We start from the raw sequence: 27,678 nt of genomic DNA, 5'->3' as shown, positions 1-27,678 counted from the left end.
CAAAAAAAAAAAAAATCCCAATGGTGGTTCTCAAGGCAAAATGCCTTCCACACTCAGAGAGAGAAATATGGAAGTCACTCACATAATGTAACAGATCATGTTTCTGTATGTGTATGTGTTTGTGTATCATGTTCTGATTTGTTATACGATTTCTTTCATTTATCTTAGTCTGACTACATAGCATGACTATAGTGAAAATATACTCAATAGGAAAGTATATGTAGAATCTATACAGAATTGTATGCAGTGGTGGGGAGGGAGGGGGGGAGTGGGGAGTAGGTGGGGGGGATAAAATCACAATTGTATGGCAGTGATTGTTAAACATTAAAAAATAAAAAAATAATAAAAAAAATCATCCATATTTAAAACAAACAATAACTACAGGTTTTAGTTTACTTCAAGCTCAAAGTCAGTCAACATCATGGCATGACCACTAAAATAGAAGCGAACACAGTTTTAGAATATATAAATAAAAGAATCATGTGTGTAAAAAGAAGATTAAGAATTCCACTGCATTCTATATGTCTGGTCCACATTTGGCATATTATCTTCATTTTCAGGTACTAAATATTCCAACACTCAAATGAAACTGTAATTTCACTGATATGGGCATATCCTGGGGTGGCAGAGATTGCAATTTATCCAAGTCTGTCTATCCTCCATAACTCACGGCCATACCTTCCCACAGATTTTCCAAAGAGAGTCCACCCAATGTGTTGGGCCTTTCTCACATCCTCTTCACCTTGCAATGCTAACATTGAATAGTTCTGGGTGTTGAACTTTTTAGATCCAGAGGATCTTGGCTCTTACTTCTACCTCTATAACCTCTGGCAGATCAACTTATCTCTTTTGGCCTCAGGCTCCTCATCTTTAAAGTAAGAATGTTGCATTACATGTCTTTCTAAAATTCGAGAAATCTATGATCAATGCACTGAAGGCAGAAATTAATTTTATTTTATTTTTTTAGGCAATCAGGGTTAAATGACTTGCCCAGGGTCACGCAGCTAGTAAATGCCTGAGACCAGATTTGAATTCAGGTTTTCCTGATTCCAGGGCCAGTGCTGTGTCCATTGCATCACTTAGCTTCCTCAAACACTGAGGAGTAGGAAACCTAGAAGATGAAAGACACAAAAGTCATGTTACATGGAGCAATGGCTGAAGCAATTGATGGATTAGGTCAAATTAGAGAGTCTAATCCAATTAGTCAATCAATAAGCATTAAGAGCCCACTATGTGCCAGAGCTACATTGGTAGAGGATCTTTTTACACAGGGAGCTCCACGACTGTGAAATCAAAGGAGTTTTTTAAAAAATCTTTGGGAGGATTAGGAGGGCTGAGATATGTTTCATAGCAGAATTAACACGCTTCTTTGGAATCCTCCATTGGAAGACCTCTTACTACAGACTTTCTAGTGCTTTCTAAAAATTCATTCAGTGCAGAATGGATTGGACAGGTAAGCAGAGCTGACTCTACCAATCAGTCAGTAAGCACCTATTAGCCATTTTCTCTTGTGCTTAGAGAATTGAGAGGAAAAGGGTCATCTTCAGTCCACTGCCAAAACATCCATGCTAGGGCAAATCACCTAACTTCTGAAACACTCATCACCATCTTTGTGCACTTCATAATGGAACTCTGTCGAATAGCTAATTAATACGAAGATCACTCAATCAGCTGTCTTGTGATTAATAGGCTGAGTCCCTTTTCTATGGCGGTGACTGAGCTCTATTAAAAATTAAACAATTTTCTATCCAATGAATAACTATTGAAGAAAGGGTTCTGATTTTAATAAGCAATTAAGTAATGGAGAAAGATCAAGAATTTATTCACTAAGAAAGAACCTATCAGTTCACCTTCCAAGTCATTATTCACTCATTTACAATTTCCCTCCTGAAATTTTTAATGATTCAACTAAGAAAAAAATAGTCCTGAGTAGAAGGTAAACAATTCTAAAACATTGTCATAGCTTGGTTAACACATGTTCTGGTGAAAAGTGGGTGTGCGTGTACGTGTGTGTGTGTGTGTGTATGTGTGTGTGTGTTTGGCAAAGGCTTGAGGGCACCTAACATTGTTCCTTTGTGCCCAATGAAGAATGCATTAAGCCAGATCAATAGGCAACTAAAGCCTTATATGTAAAATGTAAGGGTCTATTCATTGAAAAATTACGAACCATGCTATAGAACTTAGCCAGGTTGGAGCTAAATTAAATTATTGATCTACATCCATTTTCCCCCTTTCTGTGCATGGATCACCTAAATTGTTTTATAACTATATATTACTACCTACCTAGAAAATGAATCTTCCCATTCACATCTGCTGACCTGCGACTTTCTAAAATTAACCCTCTTGTTTGCGGCAGATGGCAAGCAGTTAATTTTGTAAGATGATCTCACTTGACATAGATATATACATTCTTACAATCTCATTTGGACCATTTTCTCCCCAGCACAGTTATTAGTATATATAATGTAATTCTCTTATTCTGTCTTTTGGGGTGAAAGATAGAGGCAGCATAGGAAAAGGGGAGAAATGAAGTAAAAAAAAATTAAAAAGTTATTTCACTTCACCCTATACCATAAGTTATTATCAAGGTGCATTCAATGGAAGAGGTTAAAATACAGTCAGTTGACAAAAAAAATCAATGACTTCACTTAGACCTCCCCTAAACAAAGGATGAGCCAAACAAAACTCAATGAATTTCAGTAGCATTTTCAACCCTCTAGTTTCGTAAGTTCCTTGACCAATCCTATGGGAGCACTTTTATAAATGTAACTCTCCTTTCCAATAAAATGATAAACATGTGTCCCTAATTTAGATTTTCTTTCACTGGCTAAAATCTGAAATTCTTAAATATTTCCAAAGAAATCTACATTCCAAGGCCCCTTTGCTTATAGCTAAGAAACAAAGCATTTCTTTGAGATACAAAGATTTTTTATTTGAAGCTATCCTTAACCAGCAACTTTTGCCTCTAGGGGAAACATTTTCACTTTCTAAGAGGTCTCTTTATTTACTGTAATGGAGACATGATCATTCTGACTCATGTATCAAATAAAGCAGAAATTATTTTTAAGGTACATTAAGAGTATTTGAACCAAAATACAGTAAAAAGATATTTTAGAGAGAAGCAGTAGGAAGATGGGGTGAGGGGAGGGACAGAAAATCCACCTCTTATTCCCTAGGAGCTAACACAACCCAGTGCTTGGTTTCATGGGATGCCCAAACAAAAACACATGGTCTTCCTCTTTATTTCATGGTGTCTACTAGACTCAAAGGTATGAAATCTCTTTGATGTAAGGATCTCATGATCTACCAGGTTTGGTCATCTAAACATATTCTTGACCACGTTTTCCAAAGTGCCAGGGACCTTCCTTTATGGTACCAGGAAGGCACTTGGGTTATACATCTAATATGCTTGATACCAGTGAGATGCCCCAACTATCTCCATTTTATTCCATTTTGATATGTTTAGTTTGGTTGGTTTTTGGTCCAGATCTGGGACTTTATCAGTGTAGTAAAATCATGGTTTAGAAACTCCTCACACTGATGTAAGTCAGCAACTCACCTGTACAATTTATATCTGACCATTTTGAGGTGAAATGACTTACCCAAGTTTACACAGCTAGTATATTTTACAGAGAGGACATGAAATCAGGTCATCCTGACTTGTAGGTTGGCTCTTTATTTACTATATATACAAAATATAAATACAAAATATATAGCTATATATAAAATATATGTAATTTTATAATTATTATATATAGTCAATATTAGCACATACTACATAATTACTATATATAATACTGCCTCCCATGCGTTTAATTTTATAAATACTGAATTGTAACTTGTCAGAGATTTATTGCTTTCCCTTCAGAGGCAGTATAGTAGGGCATTCAGAGCTAGATTCACAGCCAGAAGAACTGGATTCAAGCCCTACTTCTGATACCTACTGCCTGTGTAACCCTAGGCCAATCACATCACCTTTCATTGCTTTGGACCAATGGCATCAAACTCAAAGAGAAATGGGAACCACCAAGCTATACGTACAGATCCCTGCTGAAGCACAATGACTTAGAAAACCACATGATAACTGGCTCTAGTCCATTGGAAATAGTGTGAATATGAAAAATGCAACCACTTAATCTTGACCAGTTACACTAATGAAATCTCAGGTCTGTTTCCTGTTTCTATCCCTCTCACTTCACAGTATATACTAATGTATCTAAAGCCAGACTCAAAGTCAGAAAGATCTAAGTCAAGTTCTGACTATGGCCTATAATGACATGATGACAGTATGGAATTTAGAATTTAGAGGAACAGAACATGCTTTCTGTTATTTACTATCTGTGCGACCTTAGGCAAGTCATGTCAACTCATTGTGTCTGATTTTCCTCTTCTGAAAAATGAGGGGGTCCTTCCATAATTCTACGACCACACTATCATCCCATGAACCTGCTTTAGGAAAGTCAATTCACTTCTAAGTGGCCCACACAAGTCTTTAAAGCTATAGGCTACAGAGAAGGTGCTGAATTGTGGTGGTTATTGTGGTTGGCACACCTCACTGGAAATCCCATGTCCTGGCCCACCCAGAGCAACTCAATTTCTTCAACAATGCACTTTGCTTCTTACTCACAGAGCGTCATCGTTAAGATACTACAGTCTCTTCATCTGCACCATGGTCCTCTCCATTGCCTTCTCAATCACTCACCTGTTTGGTTCATCTAGCAATATTATAACACTTCAGGCTTTTCATGTCCCATAGCTTGATGAAATGACAATCAGGGTTACAGGAACTTGAAGGATTCCTGCCTCAAGACCTGAGGGACCACTTCTGCTCTCTTAATATAGATCTGTTCCAAAACCGAGTAACTCTTGGTCTGGAGAAAAAAGTATCATACAATCAAAGGCTTCAAGGGAAAATTATAAGGTAATTACTGACAACTAGACAGTGCACAGGGCATCAGGCCTAGAGTCAGAAAAAATCTTCCTGAGTCAAATCTGGTCTCAGACACTTACTAGCTGTGTGACCCTGGGGAAGTCACTTACCCCTGTTTACCTCAGTTTCCTCATCTGTAAAGTGAGCTGGAGAAAGAAATGGCAAATCATGCCAGTATCTTTGCCAAAAAAAACCCAGCTGGGGTCACAGAGAGTCAGATGTGACTGAAAAACAACTAAACCACCACAACAAGGTGAATGGTAGCAAAGATCCTCATGTCATTATAGCAGCTTCTCTCTGTCTGCCTCATTTCTGCTGGAAGCGAGAGGGATAATAAGTGAACAAAGAAGTTGCCCTGTAGGTTATCCCCCTTGAGCAGCTGAAAATGGCCTCCAACATCTCAAGTGTTGGATCAGGAAGGGACCTGAGGCAGAGCCATGATTAGCCTCCAGCTGTTCTAATTCCCAGACCAGTGATCTTTCCCCATATATAACTCTACCTCCCTATTCTGTAAAACACAATTATTTGCATGTTGTCTCCCCCAAGAGGAAGTGAGCTCCTTGATGGCAGAGACTTGTTATTTTTATTTGTATCCCCAGCACTTAGCACAATGACTCACACATAGTAGTCGCTTAATAAATGCTTGCTAATCATGATGATGATAGAACAGTCCCATATCAACAAGTACCTCCTCACTTGTATTTCATATGCCTTCAGAAAGTGCTACATTTATCCGACAATTAAAAATCTGAATTATAAGCTATTATTAAAATAACATATTTGAGTAATAAACATATTATAATCAACAACATAATTTGGTTACTAAGGTGCTAAATTGAGCAAAATTAATAAATGTTAGAATTTAATTAGTTAAATTATATAAAATGCACATAAAGATAAGTCTTTTGATATAGAAGAATTAGTTATTGGAAGAAGAGATTGAAGGAAATGAATTTCTGGGGCCTGGGAAATTTTAATTTCTTGGCTTGTAGAAAAAAAATAACTATCTTAAACAAAATTCTCCTTATTTAGGAGCAAGGTTCAGAAACTTTACTAAAGAAGAATCACTTTGAACTTTTTATTTTTTCAGGACCCCACAGGACATCCAAATTTTTGCAAATCACAATGAAAATGGAAATTTACTCACAATAGGCTTTATTTCATGGCCCTAGCAAGCAGAGAGCAGAATCCCCCCCAACAGGAACAAGGTTGACTGCCATGACCATATCGATTTAAAAGATTTTCTATGGGATATAGATTCAGTGATTCTACACGGCTAGATGCTTCTTTAATCGACTTTATCTTTCTACCATAAAATAAATGTTGGTTTAAAAATAAATGGTTCAGCCCAGGTTTTGATGAGGAAAAAATTGCTCTGGCAATCATTATGATCTCCTGTGTACCATATTCGTGTTAAGTTTTATGTTAACTAGCATATGTCTGAAGAAAAATAAGCCAGTTTTATAGAACAAAAATCCAAAGAAAGTAATTACTTAAGTATGTCGTAATTACTACAATGTTACTAATTTGAGATGTGAGCATTCCTTTTTTGTCCCCTTTAATTCTCAAAATACCAACTAGTCGATGCTACCCTTGGCCTCTTAATTGGACCCATTCCTTCCTGTGGTGGTTATTTCTGTTCTACTACTTTATGAAGGCAATGTAGCAGAGAATAAACACATGACTAATCCACGGGTTACTTGATAACATCTTTATCAACACTTCTTTTTTTCATACACAGAGGGTTAAATCAATTTAGCAGTCCTTTTCTTGGCAATGTTTCACACAGTTCTGAGACAACAGCAATACACACACTTCCCCGTAATATGCGTGGTGAAGAAAATAGCTCTCTAAGAAATGAGTGGCTCAAACTAGAATTTCAAAGATGTCTTCATTCAGAATGACATGTGCATACCTAGTGCACCAACCTAATCCTATGCCTGTGTCTAACTAGAGAATGAGTACTGGATAATGTCTACCACAAGGGAAAACAACTGGCAAAACATTTGTTGTCAGTCTCACATTCATTTTCTCAGAAATACATGTTTAAGGAAAGTTTTTGACTTTGGCTACTAATAAATCCAATTATGTATACAGTTCATAAATATGTCTGATTTTGACTTGTCTTAGATTTCAAAATGCTTTGCACATAGAAGCACTTTATAGATGCATTTACCAAAAAAGCCAATTTCAACAGACAAACTAGTTTCTGTTAGTATAACCATGATATATAGTCAGTATCTATGTGTATCACATTCCCTAAACCATGAGTTTCTAAAAGCAAAGACTCTATGAAAAATAATGCATCTAGTCATTGATTGGGTGATTTTCTTCTTAGGTTTAAACTACTCCCTGTGAATAATTTAAGTAACTTGGAAAATTTCATTAAATCTCAGGTCATAGAGTGAGAGATAACATTTTTGATAAATGTTTGTTAGGCCCAGGATAATATGAATAGAAAATAATAACATACATTTCTATAGTACTTTACAGAATATAAACCATTTAACAAATGTTATCCCATCTGATCCTCACAACAGATCCATTAGGTAGTCAGGGGAGGTATTATTATATCCATTTTATAGATAAGGGGACTGAGGTTCATAGGGATCAATTGATTTGTCCAAAACCTCATAGCTAGTAAGTAACAAAGTCAAGGCTCAAACTCAAGTCTTAAGAATTCAAGGGAAGAGAAAGTACTTCTATGCTGTCTATAAAGCAGGATTAAACCTAGGTGTAGTACCAGTTCTACCTGGAATTTAGACAGAAGAATCAACAACAAACCAGAAGGAATCTAGACTCAATATTTCCCGGGGATGGTCCCTGGAACAATCCTCACAAATATATTTTCTGATCTATAACAGCTCATACTCCAAGTTTCCACACAGTCATATCACTCCAGTATTCATAATTGAAGTCTATGTCCATGCTCCTTTGGAATTCAATAACTGGCACCTAATTTGGTAGAAATCCTTGGGTGAGTTTATTCACCAGGTCCTTTTCTGATGACCAGCATCAGGTAAATCACCAGATGCTGCTTTATAGCCTAAGGACAATAAATGATTGCGGAAAGCTGTGTTTTGCTCTCTCTTCCCCAGAAGTTCTGAACCCTAGCAGCTTTATCCTAGGCAATAGCCAATTCTCCTAAGGCATTTTGCTGTGAGCCAGGAAATTTTTGAGGCTATGCTATCAATGACAGTTAATTTTGTTTCATCCATGGCCAAGAGTTGTTTAGGCAGTCATCTTGTAAATGCATACCACCAGTAATAAAGGAGGCCAATTGGGAGAGGGGGAATGGATCCCTTCAGGTCGATCCTCCCAACTGACAATGAGCCAGAAAGGTGATTTTCATGGAAGAAGAACATTAACAGAGATGCCAAAGAGATACATATATTTTCCACCATCTCTTTCTGCTCCTACATACCCTCTGGCAGCAATATTCATAAAATATAGACTTACTAAAATGCAGGTGGCAGGAGGAGAAGCAAAGGGAGAAGAAGCAGGGAGCTTTGGACCATCTACAAATTAGATTATCATTCTCAGAAAAATCTATACTCCCGAAAGGACTGGTTTGCATTTCTATTTTGTCTTTGTGTGAGTGTGAGTTTGAGTGTATGTCCTTGGAATCTTGCACAGTGCCTTACACCTAAAAGGTGCATAAGATATATCTTGTTAAATTAGATTGGTTCAAGACTTAGATATCATTACTACATAACAGATGTTCCAGATGAGGGAGTATGATGAATGATTTACTAAAAAGTGAGGAGGGACACGCTTTATATCCAAATTCCTTTGGTTTCCATACCTCTTTTCATACCTAGCACTGAAAAAAGGGCATCATAAAAAACTTAGCATAAAAATTAATCTTATTTTACAACAATAAAAAAGCAAGCATGTGGGATGATATGTAGTCACAGAACATCAGCAAGCTCCTAAATTAGACTTTCTTGTACATGTTAAAAATTTTGACATTTAAACCAAACGCAATAAATTCAATAGGTTCCCAAACTCTGCACGACAACACTCAGTTTTGTTGACCTGAGAGCTGACACTCAGGGAATGTCATTGCTAATCACCACAAATGTAAATTACTAGAAGTGTCAGAATTGCATCTATTACTAACCTCAAGTGATAAATACAAAATCGTGAGCCAAGCTTCTCTTGAAACTCCAATTTTAGCACCATCTCTATGCCCATATTTCAAAGCTCACAAATGTATAAACTGCCGGGTGAACCTGTGAAATCTGATCCTTTTACACTAACATCTGACAACCTTTTTTTTAAGCCTAAGAAGCAAATTTCCCAGTGAAAATAACTAGAAGGGAGATATTCTAGAAATTAACATCTGGCCTCAGATACTTACTAGCTATGTGACTTTGGGTAAATCATTTAACCTCTGTTTAGGTAGGAGACAGCTAGGTGACTCAGGGGATAGAGTGCCTGGTCTGGAGTCAGGAAGACCTGAGTTCAAATAAAGCTTCAGATATTTACTAACTGTGTAACTTTGGGCAAGTCATTTAATTTTTGTTTACCTAGAGGCAGCTAAGTAGCTCAGTTATACAGTCAAGATGTGGAGTCAGTATATATACATGTGTGTGTGTATATGTGTGTATATATATATATATATATATATATATATAAATATATGGAGATAGATGAATATAGATAGATATATAGATATATAAAAAGATATATAGATATATAAAAAGACATATAAAGATACATACACATACACAATACTTATACTATAGATATATATACACACATGTATATATGTATATATGTGTGTGTGTGTATACATAATTTGACTGGCCAAAACCATGGGGTCCTTTTTTCTATAACTTTATCCAGTATTTCACTGACAGTGCTAAGGAGATAGTATGGCACTGTGCAGCAAAAAGACTTAAACAATTTACTAGTGCTTTCCCTTGCATTCTGAGGCTTACAATGTTTTCAGAAGCATAGTCTCTTCTTCTAGAATTCCTTGAAATTTGTGCTGATGCAACAATGAGAAGGAAAACGGAGAAGGAAAATGCTCTGGGAGGCAGGAAGCACTAGACTTTTAGCAGCATAGCAGGTACAGGAAAGGAAAACACAAGATAAGAGACAGGAATAAGAACAAGAGTTCAGATCCAGTTCTGTTGCCTCCAAATGGAGCATTCTTTCTACCACTCTCTTTTATTTCCTTTATGTCTTTGAAAGTGTTTTCATCATTTTTCACACTTTGTAAAAATGTAGGTTCATTTTTAGCCCTGTAACAACCTTAACAAGTCTACAAGATGAGGATTACCCAGTTAGATGGGACCTTAATCCTACTTTCCATTTCACAGATGAGAAAACTGAGTCAAAGTGTGAAAGTGACTTGCCAAGGTCATGAAGATATTAAATGCAAGAGCATAGATTTAATGCCAGGTCCTCTGACTCCAAATCCAAAGTGTCTTTGACTCCCCTTCACTAAGTGGCTTTGCTGAGATCTTAACCCACATTTTCTCCTCCACCTAAACTGAGGCACAGAGATCAATGCTTTGAATGCAATCTCAAACAAAAATTAGTTATAGAACCAGAGGCCTCCCTCTATCTGCCAATCCAATTAGATCCATATACCCTGTACCAAACAGTGATTGGCAAAGAAACTCCAAATACCCCCTGGCTCCTAATCAATGAACCAGTGTGTCTGAGAAACTGCAACAAGAAAAGAGTAGAGATTCTTCCCACAGCTGGAAATTCCATCTTACCTGGGCAAGAAGAAGGGGCTGTGATTTCATAGGTATAGAGAACTCCCTCAAATAATGCAAGTCAGAACCCTCTCTGCAATTTATGGTCTTACAGAGCATTCTGGGGTATTAAGAGGTTGTGGCTTGCCCAAGGCTACATAGCCAGTATACATCAGAGGGAGGGTTTAAACTCAGGTCTGCCTGGGTTCAAGGCTGCCTCTCTCCACTATAGCACATTGTCTCCCATTTGGGAAGGAATAAAGAGAAATATAATTGGATCTATGTGCCATTAACACAGTTGTTCTAAAACTGGGCTACTTCATTGTGAGAAAGGAAAAATTAGTCAGTCGGTTGGTCAGCTGTAGAAAGATCAAAGAGTGATCCTTCTCTGGTGTTTTTCCCTGGGGCACAACACACACCCCTGCCCAGACCAACATCATTGGCTACTCTAGCCAAACATGCTCCAGTCAAATGAGAGAGCCAGAGGGGAGAAGGCAGAAACATCTGATTCTAGGATTGTTGTTCTACAACCGGTTTCAATTATTCTCCAACTTTCACAAGCTTTCTCTGGAATCATCCTGGTCAATTCCAAATGAACAGTAACTTCACAGAAGAGAAGAGAAACAAGGGGAAGGGGAAGGATGGGTAGAGAGATACAGCCCAATGCCCTAACTACAGAGGAAATCCTGGACTTTCTCCCACAGACTTTATACACAAGTCATTCCTCAATTCCACTCAAGCTGGAAAGAAAGATGAAGGAAGAAAGGAAGGAAGGGAAGGAGGGAGGGAGGGGGAAGGAAGGAAGGAAGGAAGGAAGGAAGGAAGGAAGGAAGGAAGGAAGGAAGGAAGGAAGGAAGGAAGGAAGGAAGGAAGGAAGGGAAGGAGGGAGAAAGGGAAAGAGTGAGGAAGGAAGGATAAAAAAAAACACCCAACCAACTTCTTTCAACACTTTAAAAACATCCTGCATGGAGGGACATCACACAGTACATACTGTCAAGTAGCATTTACCTTCCAAAGCTCAGATTAATCAGGAATGCCTTGACTTGGCTAGACCTTTCTCCAATTGGTCTGCACACTGATTTCATTTTTCATGGTGCCAAAAGTAAATGATCACATTTCTAACCAAGTAAGTCAATAAATCCCCTAGCTTCCCAGTTCCATCCTAGATTGGCAAAGCAATAGCAACTGGGGTCCTGCCCAGTGAAAGACAGAAGAAAATCCTGGGCAGACAAAGGAGAAACTAAGAAAGGTAGACATAAACACAAGCACACACACACAGGCATCAAGACAAGACACAACCAGTTCAAGGTTCTCTCTGGGTTAGCACCCACTTAAGTCATAACTGATGAGCCCCCACAAATGTGTTTCCTTTCACCAGCTAGCAAGAGTAGACATTCAGTGAATGCAAAAAGACATTTAATCAAACAACAGAGTAAACACACCAAAACATTCCATGCACACATGTGGTGTACTCTCTTCCAGGGTACCACATTTACACTAGGGAACACAAACACACAAAGATATCCAGTTATCTATGAGCTAGCAAGACATATGGAGGGCAAATGAAGCACCAGACCAAATGGTTTACCAATTTTTTTTCTCAAGGCGTAGTGTTATTCTTTGTCATAAAGAACGTGGTACAGTACAGGAAGCTGGAAAACTCATTCATCTAATTCAAGAGAAACCAGAATATATGTGATGTGCCTGCATTAAATTACATATAATATGTGGCACATGTAGCTGAAACTCAGGAAAGCCACTGTGTTAGGGGGCATAGAAGGGAAGGCTATCCTCTGCAATACAATTCGTACACCAAAGTCTACAAAAATAAACATTTTTCAAATATCTTAAATATCATAATGGCTCATTTCTAGCTGCTCCAAGATTAGAGTTATCCCTTCCCACCTCCCAAGATTTCCCCACACTAGGTCTCCAACCTTTGCTCTGTATTCATGTACATCTGCTGCTGCAACTGATCCAGCATATTTATTGATTCAACATTACCACTCCCATTTGGGTAACCAAGAGAAGAAGCCAATCTTTAATGACTCCAGCTACATTTCACAATAGACTCCAAAGGACACATGACATCATTTGCTAAAATGACCCAATCCAAGATTGAATGCATCCCGAGCCGTCCATAATTACTTAACCTTTGCTATGCTTCTCCCCATTATTTATGTACTATCATATGCATGAATGTATATCAGCCATATTTACACTTGGCAGCTACTTTTGAGAATGCATTATTCAATTGGAATTGAAAGCTTTTTAAGATCATTTCCTGACCAAACGGACATAAATGAAGAACAGAAAAATATGTTACCTTAAAAACGATGAATAAATACCTATTAGACTTTGAAGTGGTCTCCAAATAGTCTAAAGAAAAACTTGTTATTCCAGTTATTTAAAATTATACCAGACAAGCTGTATGTGAAATTGAATTGAAAAGACTCAGTTAAAAATGTCAGAAATCATCTTATCTCATCTTCAGAAATATTTGGTGACTCTTGGCTGGAACAACTGAAAAAGTATTATACTAAAATGAAGAACTCACACAAGGAAGGCGCTCATACAGTGGCCAGAAGAAGGGATACAAGGACACCTATATGTACCTATATGGATCTATATGTATGTATAAATATATGAATATATGTGAAGAACTTTGGAATCAATTGTGTGACATGGGAGACGCTGGCAATGGACTGTCCAGCATGGTATGCCCACCTTGAAGAAGGTACTGTGCTCTGTGAGTGAAGCAGAATTCCAGTAGCTCAAAAGAAATGTGAGATGCTCAGATCTAGAAACTTCTCCACTCCAAATGCTCACATGGGCTATTTATGCCTGATCTGTGGTAGAGTGTTTTGTGCTCATATTGGTTTGATCAGCCACAGTCAGATACACTATACCTTGTCTCCCTCTTCAAGTAGGAAGGACAATGACCATTACCATACTAATATCAGGGCCTACCTAAGGACAAGAAGGACGAGCTGAGCTTTACCAATACAACCAGATGGATCAAGGCTAAATATAGAGGAAAACTTCTACAGGACTGGCCATTAAACACCAGAATAAGTCACAAAAAGATTCTGTACAATTCATTGTCATATCTTTAACTTTTTTTAAGTTAATAAACCTTTAATTATATGTGTATATATATATGTGTGTGTGTATACATACATTTAATGTACATAGATGTGTACTAATATGTGTGTGTGTGCATGTGTGTATGCATTTATATAAGGGCAGCTAGGTGTTACAGTAAATAGAGTGCTGTGTCTAGAGTCAGGAGGACCTGAGTTCAAATCTGGTCTCAGACATTTACTAGCTGTGTGACCCTGGGCAAATCACTGAATCTATTTGCTTCAGTTTCCTCATCTATAAAATGAACCAGAGAAGGCAATGGCAAACCACTCTAGTATCTTTGCCAAGAAAACCTCCAAAGGGGTCATGTATATTCATATATTTATACACATATATAGATATATATAGGTTCATGTATCTGTAAACATATAATTGTATATACATGTTTGTATATACATATATGTATGTACGTATATTCAAATATGCATGCATACGCATAGATATGCCTATACACACATACATAAATTTATGTCTCACATCATTAAACTTGTCCTTAAGTAGTTAGTAATATAATAGGTTGGAAAGACATAGATACAAATCACTTTGATACAAAGGAAAAGAAATGAATATCAAAATATAGGTAAAGTGCTGAGAGAAATTGAGGAGGGAGGCAGCACTTTGCTCAGCCACACACCATACCCCAGGACTGGTTGGACACCTCCTCCAAGGCCTCCTGTCAGCGTCTCAGTTCTATATGCCCCAATGCTTTGACCTTTAGCCTGAAAGAGGCACTGATTGGAGACTCACTTCCTCTTATTCACAAATATGGCATTTGATTTCCTTTTATTTCAAATCTCATCAGGAATGTCTTGCTCAGGAAGAACTATGTCTACAATTCATAAATTAATGTAAATTTCAAGTTATTAAAGTTCAAATGAACAGTTTTATTGCACATTGAGTTTTTTTATTTGGGTTGAAACTTTTCAAGAGGCAATTTGGTCAATGGATAGAGCAGTTAAGATCCTGTAATACCATCAGTGTAGAGATTTCCTGGATCCCCACATGTACCTTATAATCTTTTAAACTTTTTGTTGGTAAGTAGTTTTCAGTTGTGTCCAACTCTCTATGACCCCATCTGGGATTTCCTTGGCAAAGCTACTGAAATGGTTTGACATTTCCTTCTCCAGATAATTTTACAGATGAGGAAACTGAGGCAAACTGAGGGTTGAGAGGCTTGTCCAAGTCACACAGCTAGTAAACTCCACCCACTAGACACTTAGCTGTTGAAACTTGCCTGAGGCCAAAGGATTTTCCCAGGATGAAGCAGCTAGATTCTATCTGAGGTGGAATTGTAAGCCAAGCTTTCTGTAATACTGCACGGTGGATAGAATGGTGGATTTTATTTTATTTTTTAAAGACTGAGTCTCCCTAATTCATCTAGGCTGGAAACATGGGGGCTGCTCACAGGCCTGACCTGGGAATTCTCTGTTTCTGACCTGGACTGGTTTGTGCCTTCTTAGACAACTTAGTGCACCACCTCCCACTCCACATTTGGTCCCAAGGGCTCACCATACTGCGGTCTAACACAGTGTGGACAGCCAAATGGTTTCAGCCACTTCAGCTCAGAACACCTGAGCTCAAGGGATCTGTCAAGTTCAGCCTTTCTGTCAAGCTGGGATTACAAACATGGGCTATTATGATCAGCTGAGTGCTGGATTTTATATCAGAAAGCCCTGGGTTAGAATTCCAGACAGTCACTAACTGTTGTTTGTCTTTCATTCTTGAAGAAGACCATGACATCAAGAAGGTGATACCTTGAGTTACAAGTGAATTGGATTTAAGTGAGGGAGTTCTGTGCAAAGTCATCAGCCTCACTTTCTCCTCTGGATCCATTTGAATCAGTGGCAAGATAAGAACAACTGGAAATAGCCCCTAGCACAGTGGGAAACCATGACCTTTTTAAGTTAAAGTCTTTCCCATGTCTCAGTCTGACTGAGGCAACACCCATTCAGTGATTAAGGCTAGGTAAGAAATGAAGCAAAAAAATGGCCTTTTTTACCTAGTCAAAAATATATAAATCGGGGAGGGGGAAGACTCTCAGGTTTTCTGGCCAAAATGGAAAAGACTGCTATTGACGTTGACTCTGAGGCATCAGGGCCCAAATAATCACCCAGTGGGCTTGAGTTAGGACAAGCTGTTGGCCAATCAATGAGAACCAGGGTGATTTGGGTTAAGGCATGGTCTTTAAGAAAGAAATCTAGCCTGTAAACCCCAAGATATCTTGCAAGGTTTTACCTACAGGAACTCTGCCCAAAGGAATGTAAATTTTGACTCACACTATGGGACTCTGAACAAGTCATTATCTTCCATTTTTTTCTTCTGTAGAATGAGGGTAAAAATAGCACCTTCTTCACAGAGGTGTTGTAAAGTTCAAATGAGGTGATACAGGCAAAGCATTTTGCAAAACTTAAAGTAACATACAAATATAAACTGTTACTACTGAATTATTATTTTTAATTAAAGTATAGCACCCCACTCCCCCGATCCCATATATCACACAGCCTTGCACATGCACATGAATTTGCGCAAGACATCTATACTGATCTAGATGTCATCTGACTAAAGAAAACCGGTCAAAGTTTATGTTCACAGACATAAAATCCATATATTAAAATTTATGAGAAATTATTAGAAGTACAGTATATACATGTCCTTTAAGACTTATGTTTAAGTCTAAAGAAATGGATCTTGGCAGTTCTCCCTAGTTCTCGGGCCTGTTTAACAGAAATTAATTTTAAAATGAAATCAGTTGAAAGTGAAATAAAAGTGGTATTATTTATAGCCCAAGCTTGTTCTTCAGTAATTATTGAAGGTGACACAGGTCTCTTTTGTCCAAGGGAACTGGACTTTCTTTGATCGATTGTCTTCCTTTCTCATGAAAAGCTGTGATGATATGAATGGTTTTTGCTGCAATTCCAGGCTTGATGGTGCTTTATCATGGATATCTTGGTGGCCTAAATACTGTGGGTGACAACAGCACATAAATTCAAAGTAATAAGTATATCTGAGATAGAAAGAAAGTGAAAAGAGGTTAATGTCTCCTAACTCCTGACCTGAACTTATGACAGATTAATTAACAAAGACTTAATGATCCATCTTGAAGCAGGACCTTGTCTTCTCCTTCCAAAATCACAGCTATCTTTGAAGGATGTCTTCTTTGGAAGAGGCCATTTGGCACCAGAGGGATGATCGGTGCCAGTCGAAATGAAGGTAACGAAGTCTGTGGATAAGGCATTCTCAGATTTACTTTTTCTATTCAGATCTAAACAAGTCAGATAGAGTTATTGGCTGGCTTATGGTTAGATTAGTTTATGATTAGATCTTTCAAGGTCCACCTGGGCTTCTGCCTATGCTATCTACCATTAGTGAAATAACCTTCCTCATGTATAAGCTATTACCTCTGGAGTCAAGAGTCAGACTCTTCAGTTTGGCCTTCACACACTTGGAAAAATTCCATCTAACCCCAACTCCGTTCCTGAATGGATCTGTGATCTCACTAATATGGCTTCTCCATCTAACAATGCAATCAATCAAAAAGCTCAATCAATCAACAATTATTAAGCTCCTACTATGTGTGAGACATGGGCAACTAGATGGTGAAGTTGATAGAGCCCCAGGCCTAGAGTCATCTTTGTGGGTTCAAATCTGGTCTTAGACACTTAGTGGTATGACTCTGAGCAAGTCACTTAACCTTATTTGTATCAGTTTCCTACTCTGTAAAATTATCTGGAGAAGAACATGTCAAACCACTGAAGTAGCTTTGCAAAGAAAAGCTCAAATGGGGTCACAAAGAGTTGGATGCAACTGAAGCAACTGAACAACAACAACAAATACGTCAGACGCTGTGCTAGATCCCAGGAATGTAAATACAAGGAGAAAATAATCTCAAAGGGTTTACTTTAGAGAGAAAAGGATGCATACAGTCAAGTAACTATAAAGAATAGGGATAGGTCCATTGGTAGAGGGATGCCCAAGATGAAGAGACTCCCTTACCCATGCATAGTGGTACTTGGTACCTTCTCTGCAAACTAAAGTCTTACAGAGTTGTCCAGGGCACTGATAGGTTCAGTGATTTCTCTTAGGTCATTAAGCCTATTATGTGTCAGAGGCAGGATTGGAACCCAGGTCTTTCTGGCTTTGAGGTAGGATCTTTATCCACCATACCAAATAGAAAATATATACAAAAGGAAATAAAAGGAAATTTCAGCATGAGGATACTAGCAACTGGGGAAATTGGGAAACTCCCAATCACAACCCACTGATGCCCTCTGATTTTGCATGACTGTGGTTCACATCCCTACCAGAAATCCTTCCCAATGGGATGCAGCCAAAGTGCTTGAATCCTTTCCCTCATACTCACGATGTTCTGCAGGGTGGGGCTACCAATGCAGCAAGCAGACTTTTCACGGGTTATCTCTTATCATCAGCATGGGAACAGCCCTCATCCAGGCCAAACATAAGTCTCCTATAAAAACCTTTCAGTCACTTCCATGAATGTTACAGCCAGTCTTGTGTCATCGCCAAATAAAGACAAGCTTTATGCCCCTCTCCCTGGACAACTTGGTATCTGAAACCTTAGTCCTTTAAGAATAAAAGCCACACAGCCTCATATAAAGAATACTTTTGTTAAAATTGAATTGGAGGGGCAGCTAAGTAGCATGATAGAGTAATAGCTGGAGAGTCAGGAGAAACTGAGTTCAATTCTAGCCTTAGATACTTAATAGCTGCATGACCCTAGGTAAGTCACTTAAACCCAATTGCCTCCCAAATAATAACAATAAAAACTAATTAAAATAAAAATTGGATTGGCCTTACTCACTTAGTAGGGAGATGGTCCAGGAGCTTAGAGTCACAAAGATCTGAGTTCAAATCCAACCTCAGATACTTACTGCCAGTATGACCTTGGGGAAGTCACTTAACCTGTCTGCCTCAGTTTCTCCAACTGTAAAATGAGGATAATCTATCTGCCAGGTTTGTCATGAGGATCAAATGAGTGTAAAACACTTAGCACAGTACCTAGCACATAGTAGGTGCCATGTAAATGCTAGTCATTATTATTTTTTTTAATTTTTATTAATTGAGAATATGTGATAGTAGATATAGCACTGACTGACATCTGGACACTCAAGCTTGAATCTTGCATCCACTGTCCACTGACTCAGATAATGGACACTTGATTTAACTTCTCAGAATCTGTTTCGTCACCTGTAATACAGGGATATCATTACATGCCCCATTTAGAAATCAGTACTGACACATGCAAAGCACTTATCGAAACTTGCTAGAACTGCAAGTTGTCATTATGACTGGGGATTGTTTCATACTTTGTTTTCATATCCCTAGCAGTACCCAGCACATAGTAGGTGCTTAATAAATATTAGTGGAAACCACAGATGCATTCAACTGGGAAGAAGCCCCAAAGATCGTCCAGACTGATCCCCTTTTACAGATGAGAGAATTGAAGACAGGAAAGGTGAAAATATTCACCCCAGACAAGTAGCAGCTGCTAGAATTTAAAAGATAGAAGGGCTCCTAGGGATCTGTTATCGCATTACTCCATTTTTTTGAGGAAACCAAGGAAGGAAGGTATTAGGTGAAGTAGTCAGGTCACAAAACGGTTAATGGAAGAGCCAGGTCATGACTCAATTCAGTTCTGCAGCCAGTGCCCCACTTCTCAAATCACCTTGTATTTAATTGCTTTATATTCATCCTCTTTTTCATTTTTCTGCATATACTTACATATGCACTTGTCTCTCCCTTTAGAATATAAGTTCCTTGAGAGAAGGAATTCATTCTTTGACTTTACATCCCTAAAGCCCCTAGCATAGTAACTGGCATATAGTAAATACTTAATCAATTGATTAAATATATTCTATGTGCAAAGCACTGTGTTAAAAGGTATTGTATTTACAGAGGTGAACTAGAAAGTGTTTATCCCATAATATGCTTATAATCTAAAAGCCAATGATGAGAGGAAATTGGAATTAAGGAGAATAGAGGCATTGTTTTATGTTGTTCTGTGGCTATGGCTTATTCCTCTAGCTTGGATCTATTAATAAATCTATAATCATTTCTTAGGCAACCAGATGGGTCAGTGAGTAGGACTTAGGTCAGGAGTCAAGAAGTTCCAAGTTCAAATCTGGCCTCAGACACTTACTAGCTGTGGGACCTTCAGCAAATCATTAACCCTCCATTTGTCTTAACTAAGCACCAGAGAAGGAAATGGCATGCCACTGCAGTGGCTTTGCCAAGAAAACCCCATAGACAGTCCATGGCATTGTGGTGAGTCAGACATGGAGGAATGGATGGATGGACGGCAACAACAAGAGACATAACAATAATAATGAAACCACCCCTCCCCTCAAGGAGCTTTTATTCGATTGGGTCCCCCTGGAAAATGTCCCTTTCTCATCATGGGGGAGTGAGGTGATGATGATGAGGAACACAACAGCAGGCAAACAGGTAAAGCCTATTAGCCTTTGAGCATCCTTTCCTTAAAGGCATCTAATAATCCAGACATCTCACCTGAGCTGGCACCACAGATCTAACCAGTGTCTGGATGAGGGGGAGGAAAAGGAAGTGACTTCCTCCCATTCTTCTCAAAAGAAAATGAGTAGGAATGAAAGAGAAGGATCATGGGAGTAAGTCAGGTCTGGGTGCAAGGTTTATTTGGCAAAAGAACAATGGGGACAACTGGTTCATCAAGGGGTCAAGATTTGGGAAGGGAAGAGCATGTAACCAGGGCAGGAGCATTACCTCGGGACAGAATGGAGGGGCAGAAAGCTTGGAGGTCACAGTGAAGGTAAAGAAGAGTGTGAGGGCTTAGAAGACCAGGGAGAGATGGAATGTAAAAGATTATGATATACATACGTACATATAAATACATGTCACAACCATGCAGGTGATGACAAGATCAAGAGTTTGACCATCCCCATGTGTAGTTGGCATAGAGTAGGAAGGTAGATCAACAGACTGAAGAACCAGAAATTCAGGAGATCTGAAGGAATATCAACGTGTATGAGAACAGATACAGTGCAAGTTTGGGAGCCAGACACAAAATACATGGAGAAAAATGGAGAATGGCCTGCAAGTTGGCAGATAATGGTCACCCCAGTCTTGATGTGGTGATAACCATGAATTGAATGAACCTGAAATGAATGATGATGGTGGAGAGTCTGGCAGTGACCATGGAGAGCAAAGGGCAATACAACTTTGCTACCCTGCCCAGTGAGTCAGGGGAGATAGGTGAAGATGCAACCAGGATTAGGGAGAGCGGCCAGGTAGCCCTCAGGAGGGAGCCTGGTCTCAGGAAGAAATAAGCGAGGAAGAAGTTTAACATTAGAAGAATTTTATTAATTATGGAGCAGATATTTGAGAGGGCAGCAGAAAAGGCTGGATAGACCCAGAGGGGGCATCGGAGGGGTTCAATAAACATAGGGGAGCAGATAGTTGGGCTTGAGGAGGAGAGTTTGTTCTCTGACAGTATCACTGGGATGGGAAAAATGAGAGGGGAGAGGAATGTGCTAGCCCAAGGCATAAGTCCCCTTCAGAGTAGCAGTGGATAGGGAGAGGCCTGCCAGGGAAGGCGAAGGTTCTAGGGCAGCTAGGGTCTCAAGAAGCCTAACAGCAAGTATAGGTGGGAGGAGGGACCCCCTTTCTTCTTCCTGTTGGAGATGTATTTCCTTCCACTTCCACCCACTGTACCAACCCTCAGTTCCCCATTGGGTGAGCATCTCTTCCAATTCTTGGGAGATGCAAATGATCAGAATAGAAAATCAGAGTCACAAGTGTGTAACGTTAGTAGAACCTAAACTCCTTGAGGGAAGGGCCTTTCTTTTGTTTTGTCTTTTATGCCACTGTTCAGCAGATGGGAAGGGCTTACTAAATTCATGTCAAATTGAAAAAAAATTAAAAATTAAAAAAAAAAAACAACCCAGGCCCTATGGTGTAGGGCATTTAACCTTGTCTCTGCTCTAAGGTAAAAGTCAGCATCACTTTCTCATCTTTGCAGGATTGTCCCCCACGAAGACACTCACACAAAATAGCATGAGGCAGAAGAGACAGTAGCAAACAAGCGGTGACCTTCACTAAGAAATCGGGCCTGCGATAATGTCAGGTAACCCAGAGCTCACTCAGGAAGGCATGGGACGAGGAGGGGGCCAGGGAGGAAGGGGAAAGGAAATGGTGTTATTTATCGAGGACAATGCACAGAACAATTTTATGGCTCTTTAGGGATTCCAGAGCTTTTAAAGAAGCCATTATTACTTGGAATCCCTCCAGAAAGCACTAAGTCCTAAATATAGCACCTGGACGCAGCTCAGTCAAATCACCTGTTTATTACCCAAAGTGATGAAAACCATTTAATAAAATATTACCAACCCAAGGTGAGAAATATAACCAGCTTCTTCACCTACTGTGAAAAGCTTAAGGGAAATGGGAGGGGGGGCAGAGAAGAAGGAAGAAGGGAGAGGAGAGGAGAGATACAATGACAAGAAGCAAAGCAAGAGAGGACAGTGGTTTTATGAATTAAAACACCAGTTTTTTATTAGCCCAAAGAGTTGGACCTCCATGGCAGAAAGAGCTACATAGCTGCGTGTAAATCATTACCAGAGTCTTCCACCCCAGGGGTTCAAGTGAAAAATTCTTAGGCTGCTGACTGAAATGACCCAGCTCCACAAGGGGTAATTTCCCAGAGGCCAGAATGCTAACTATGTTGTCATTGTTTCATGAACACAAACATTTCCCCTACCCGTAAAAGACAAAAAAAGGTGGTATTGAACTTCTAAAAGCCTGGCAATTTCTTATCATCCTGCCGCCTGTACTAACTCAATGCTCAGGACATCCAAATAGAAATATTCAAAGAGTCCAAGGGATGTGCAATCTCCTTCCTTCCAAGGATGACTATCTCAGCCTTTCCTCTGCCTGCTCATTCATTCTCTGCACCTCTTAAATTCACCACAAGGAGGCACCATCCCACGTGCTGAGAGCCTGGCTGGCTGTCTCTGGAGGGAACCCAATGGTCCATGCGTCAGTTACACAAGTGGACCGCCTTCCTCTCCCCACCATGTCTACGATGACAGGCTTTTTTTCAGCTGTTCTTCATAGCTTTATGAGCCCTGTCTTGCAGTCTACTCACATTTACCCTGAGTCTCTCTTTCCATGGTCCTGTGGGTGATTTTCAATTTTAATTTTCTGGAGTTGCAGAAGATCAGAAAAGAGAAGTCATCAATAATTTCCAACTGTAGACCTTCCCTTCTGAAGGACTGAGTTCAGTCATTACCAAAAGTCATTTGGGAATGTCATTAAAGTCATTGCCAAATGAATCCATTTTTCATTAGACATTTGATCATTTGGCAAATTGTAAAAGGTTACTGGAAATATAATAATAGCTAATATTAATATGTTTTAACGTTTGCAAACAGAATCTCATTTTATTCTTAACAGTCAATCTAGGAGGTAGGTGTTACTATTACCTTCCATTTTTCAGTTGAGGAAACTGAGGCATAGAGAGGTTAAGTGACTTGCCCAGGGTCACACAGCAAGTTAGTGTACCTGAAACAAAACTCAAACTTAGGTCTTTCTGATTCTGAGTCCAGCTGCCCAGAAGAAATTTTTTTTGCTTGATAATAGGAATTGCAATTGTCTATAAGCATGGCATATAAGTACAAAACATGAAGGTTGTTGGAAAAAATTTCAGTCCAACCCAGACTTCAAAAGATTCCCCTGTAACAAACCTGCTCAGTGGTTGTAAAGCCTCTGTGTGAAGACTTCTAAAGCTGGGGAGGGAAAGGTGCTGAACAAGCTCATTGAGCTTCCTGTACCTGTGGACTAGATATCTGAGGTGTTTTTGTTCATTTTTACAGGAAGACTATGAAACTCCAAAAAGTTAAATGGTGTACCCATTGTATTTAAGGCTAAATTCAAACCCAGGTCTTCCCAATTCTCAAGAGTAGTCTGTGATTATCCCCTGCTTTGTTAATGTTAGACAGAAATACTCTAAGAGGAAGTATCATGGTACAGAAGATAGAGAACTGACCTCAGAGCCAGGAAGGCAAGGCAACAAGGCAACCTGCATTTATTAATCACTTACCATGTGTCAGGTATTGTGCTAAGTGCTCAGGGACGCAAAGAGAAGCAAAAAAAAAAAAAAGATAGCTCCTGGCCTCATGGAGTTTATATTCTATTGGGAAAGAAGACTCACATAAGGATGCTGAAAAGAGGAGGGGTTGGAGGAGGAGGTATCCTTGCATGGCATGGAGGTGGGAGTCTGGAAAGTCAGAAGTAGAGGCATGAGAGGAATGAAGGTAAACTGACCCCTCCTCAAATGGCGGATTCAGGATTGAGAGAAAAGGGCCAATGTGACCCTCTCACTGGCCTAGCTCAATGGAGTCCAACTCAAATAAATACAGGAGCTGCTCTTTATGTATGGTTATGCATAAGCGTCCCTGAAATTTCACCTAGATAACCTACACTTTATTGTGTTTTTAATTATTTTGTTAAGTATTTCTCAAGTGCAAGTTAATTTGGCTTAGGCCACTCTGTTGGCCAATGCTGTCTGTGGGGAAACTGAGACTATAAACTAAGGTCAGGTGCCAACTTGCATTAGTAGAGGGAATAGCCTTCTCCCTGAGTTCTCTATGCTAATGAAATCACAGGTCTGTTCCCTATCCTTGAATTCCCTTTGGAGATAAGGCATGGAACTAGCCAAAGATTGCTTCCTCCAAGATACCTTGGTTCTCTCAGCTCTGCTGTCTCTTGCTGCCTGCACCCCTCCCTGGGCACTCAGCATCCACTACTAGGCTACTGTTACTCCTCTGCCTCTGCATAGTCTGCCTAACTGGTCATGCCTTACCCCTGATAGCTAGTAAGCACCCTGAAGGCAGACCAAAAAAAAAATTATTTTCAAAACTGCTCAACATCCAGTAACACCTTCATAAGGGCACCTAGGTGACACAATGGATAGAGCACTCTGCCTGGTATTAGGAACATTCATGTTCGTGAGTTCAAATCTAGCCTCAGATAAGTATCTGTGTGACTCTGGGCAAATAATTTAACCTTGTTTGATTCAGTTTATTCATCTGTAAAAAGAGCTGAAAAAGAAAATGGCAAAGCATTCCAGTCTCTTTGTCAAGAAAACCCCCAATTGGGTCACAACTAGACTGAACAACAACAATTCCTTAATAAATATTAGTCACAGTACTGAATACAATAGGGGTGGGTAAAAGAACAGATTTATAATTTTACTGGTATTGTGAACTTTCAAGTGACAAAATTATGATTGGCACTTTTTTTGTACTTTATGGCCTAGAGATGCTTGGAGCATTAACAGGTTAAGTAACTTATTCAGGATCCCAAAGTCAGTATGTGTCAAAGGTGGTGAACTCCATCTTCCTGGTTCCTTATATGCTAATAGATCATGTTGCTTCTCAGAAAATAAACAAAACAGAAATAATACAAAATAAATCGTCTTTCTTCATTTCATTCTTGTTATTTCAACTTTGGGGGGAGGGTAAAGTGAAGGGGGAGACGGACAGACGCACTATTTGTAAGTAAGAGCATATACCTGTTGCAACTAAAATGGAAATTCCTTAAAGACGTTTATTCCTTCAGAAGAAGGTGTATATGACCTCTGTATATACTGAGTATTCCACATTTCTTTTCTTGGCATTTAATTAGGGGTAAAGTAAAGTGTTCAGGACTAGAATTTTAAGTGTTAGTTAAATAACCTTTATCCAACTCATTTCTGAATGATTTTTCCCTTCTCTGGAAAGGCATCTAATGTCAAAAAGCAGTATTAAGGTGAGTCATGGTTACTGAAGAGGCCAAAGAAAGGCACATGACAGAATTATTAATCTGGAGGAAAAAAGATGAAATATCCCTTTCCCTGTATCAATGCTCAGCTAACATGTCCGTGAACTTTTCAAAGGTGTGCTTATTTTCTAGAACCAATGCACAATCATAAGAAGCAAGAGGTATGATAGGTAGAGGGTTGCCCTTAGAGTCTCAGAGACCTGGGGTCTAAACCTCATTTTTGACTTATTCTGTTTCTTAAGTCACATAACCTGAGTGCTCTAGGCAACTCTGTAAGACTATATATGTTACAGATAGGTTGTTGATCTGATAGGTTGTTGATCTGAACCCACGGAGTGAGTTTCCATGCTGAGAGTATCCCTTGTAGCTGAAATCACACTTTTTTTACTGAGATAGCCACATAGCCAATAATGGCTTCCAGGAAGGTAGAGATTTGGAAGAAACAATTATGGGGAGGGGAAAAGAGAGGGGAGATCTTATTTTCAAAAGCCAAGAAAGAAAAAGTAGAAATTAATTTTAAAAATAATAACAGCCTATCACTTAATGCTACTGCTTTTCCCCAAGAGAGATAGCCTTTTATGTTAAATTTATGTCTCCCCCCTCAAAATTCATAAAGAGTGTGAGGTGAGGGCAGACGTGCCGACTTTACAAGATTATGGTCTCGAGTACGTGATTTTAAAAGTCAGGCAAACGTTGAACATTATGAAATAAAAATGCTAACATACATTTTGTTGTTCAGTTGTGTCCAACTCTTGGTGACCCCATTTGGGGTTTTCTTGGCAGAGATACTGGAGTGATGTGTTATTTCCTTCCCCAGCTCATTTTACAGATGAGGAAACTGAGGCAAACAAGATTAAGCGACTTGTCCAGGGTCACACAACTAGGAAGTGTCTGAGGCCAGATTTGAACCCAGCACGATGAGTCTTCCTGATTGCAAGACCAGAGCTCTATTTGCTGCTCCATCTACTTGCACCAAATCGCATTTACATATTGCTTTAAAAGTTTCCAGAGCTCCTCATCCTGAGTCATTTATTCTCACAATAGTCCTACAAAATTGGTGCCTCAGCCAGGATGCCATTGCACACAAGAGGAAAGCAGGTTTAGTGACCTGTCCATATCTTCAATGAGATTAGAAGGCCACGTCTCCACTGATTCCATGCCTACAATGCTCTCCCCTGTGCCCCATGAACTCTTAAATGGCATTAGGGTCACTCAAACATTATCAGTGATCAACAGGGCTCCAGTGCTATGATTTGATGTCAGGAAGGTCCGGGTTCAAATCTCACCTCTGACACTGATGAATCATTTATTCTCTCTGACCCTCACTTTCCTCATCTGTAAAATGAGAAAAATACCTATAGTAGTTACTTCACAGCACTTCTGAGAAGCTCAGATGTGATAATAAATTGATGATGTACTCTGCAAATGAAAGCACTAGGAGAATGTTGGATGGGCTGGTCACATGGAGAATATAAGGGATAGCCAATAGTCAAGAGGGTTGTGACCTCTTCTGATATTTTATACAATGTCAAGAATAGAAAAAGGAGGTCCACAGAATGGTGGATAATTAATGAGAAGCTAAAAACAAGTAAGACAAGGTACCCAGGCATAGATGGGTGGTAATCTGAACTATGGGAGGGAATGCCCTCATTAATGACATCACAGACACATTGGAGGTTTGGAGCCTAAATTGCAATTCTTACTCAAACTCTTGTCCTGAGGGAGTGTCTGGGTCCCAGGAAGCAGAATTTCCATTAGTTCTACAGGGTACGATTTTGAGCAGCTGTTTGTGAGTCCTACTCACTACACCAGCTCACTCAATGGAGCCTGGGTGAATTCATGGGGCTGTTCCAGCCTTGAGCTACCAACTCACTACTATCACATACAAAAGGCTACTACTACCCATTCCCCATGCCCTTAGGATCCATTTGTTACATCTAGGAAAAAGTGTAATTTAAAAAAAAAATCATAATTCTCTTGACTTGTATACCATCCCCTTGGATCTCATTCCCTCATCAGCATCTCACCGAAAGAACTTACTTTAACAGCTTCATGCATTTATTATATTGAAAATAAAAG

The 27,678-nt window shown here is 39.2% G+C and overlaps 1 protein-coding gene and 1 long non-coding RNA gene across 9 annotated transcripts in view; both read right to left on the bottom strand.

Annotated features, from left to right (window-relative positions):
* The window catches only part of FHIT (fragile histidine triad diadenosine triphosphatase), a 1,742,479-nt gene that overhangs the window by 1,385,023 nt on the left and 329,778 nt on the right, over positions 1–27,678 (bottom strand). The window lies entirely within an intron of this gene.
* LOC140497639 (uncharacterized) lies at positions 932–9,505 on the bottom strand. Its single transcript, XR_011964800.1, has 2 exons — positions 4,703–9,505; positions 932–1,111 (listed from the first exon to the last, which is right to left on the bottom strand). It is a non-coding gene; the product is annotated as an uncharacterized lncRNA (long non-coding RNA).

The sequence above is a fragment of the Notamacropus eugenii genome, chromosome 3 (genome assembly GCF_028372415.1).
Source record: "Notamacropus eugenii isolate mMacEug1 chromosome 3, mMacEug1.pri_v2, whole genome shotgun sequence".
Lineage (NCBI taxonomy): Eukaryota > Metazoa > Chordata > Mammalia > Diprotodontia > Macropodidae > Notamacropus > Notamacropus eugenii.
This window is presented reverse-complemented; position numbering and strand designations above follow the sequence as displayed.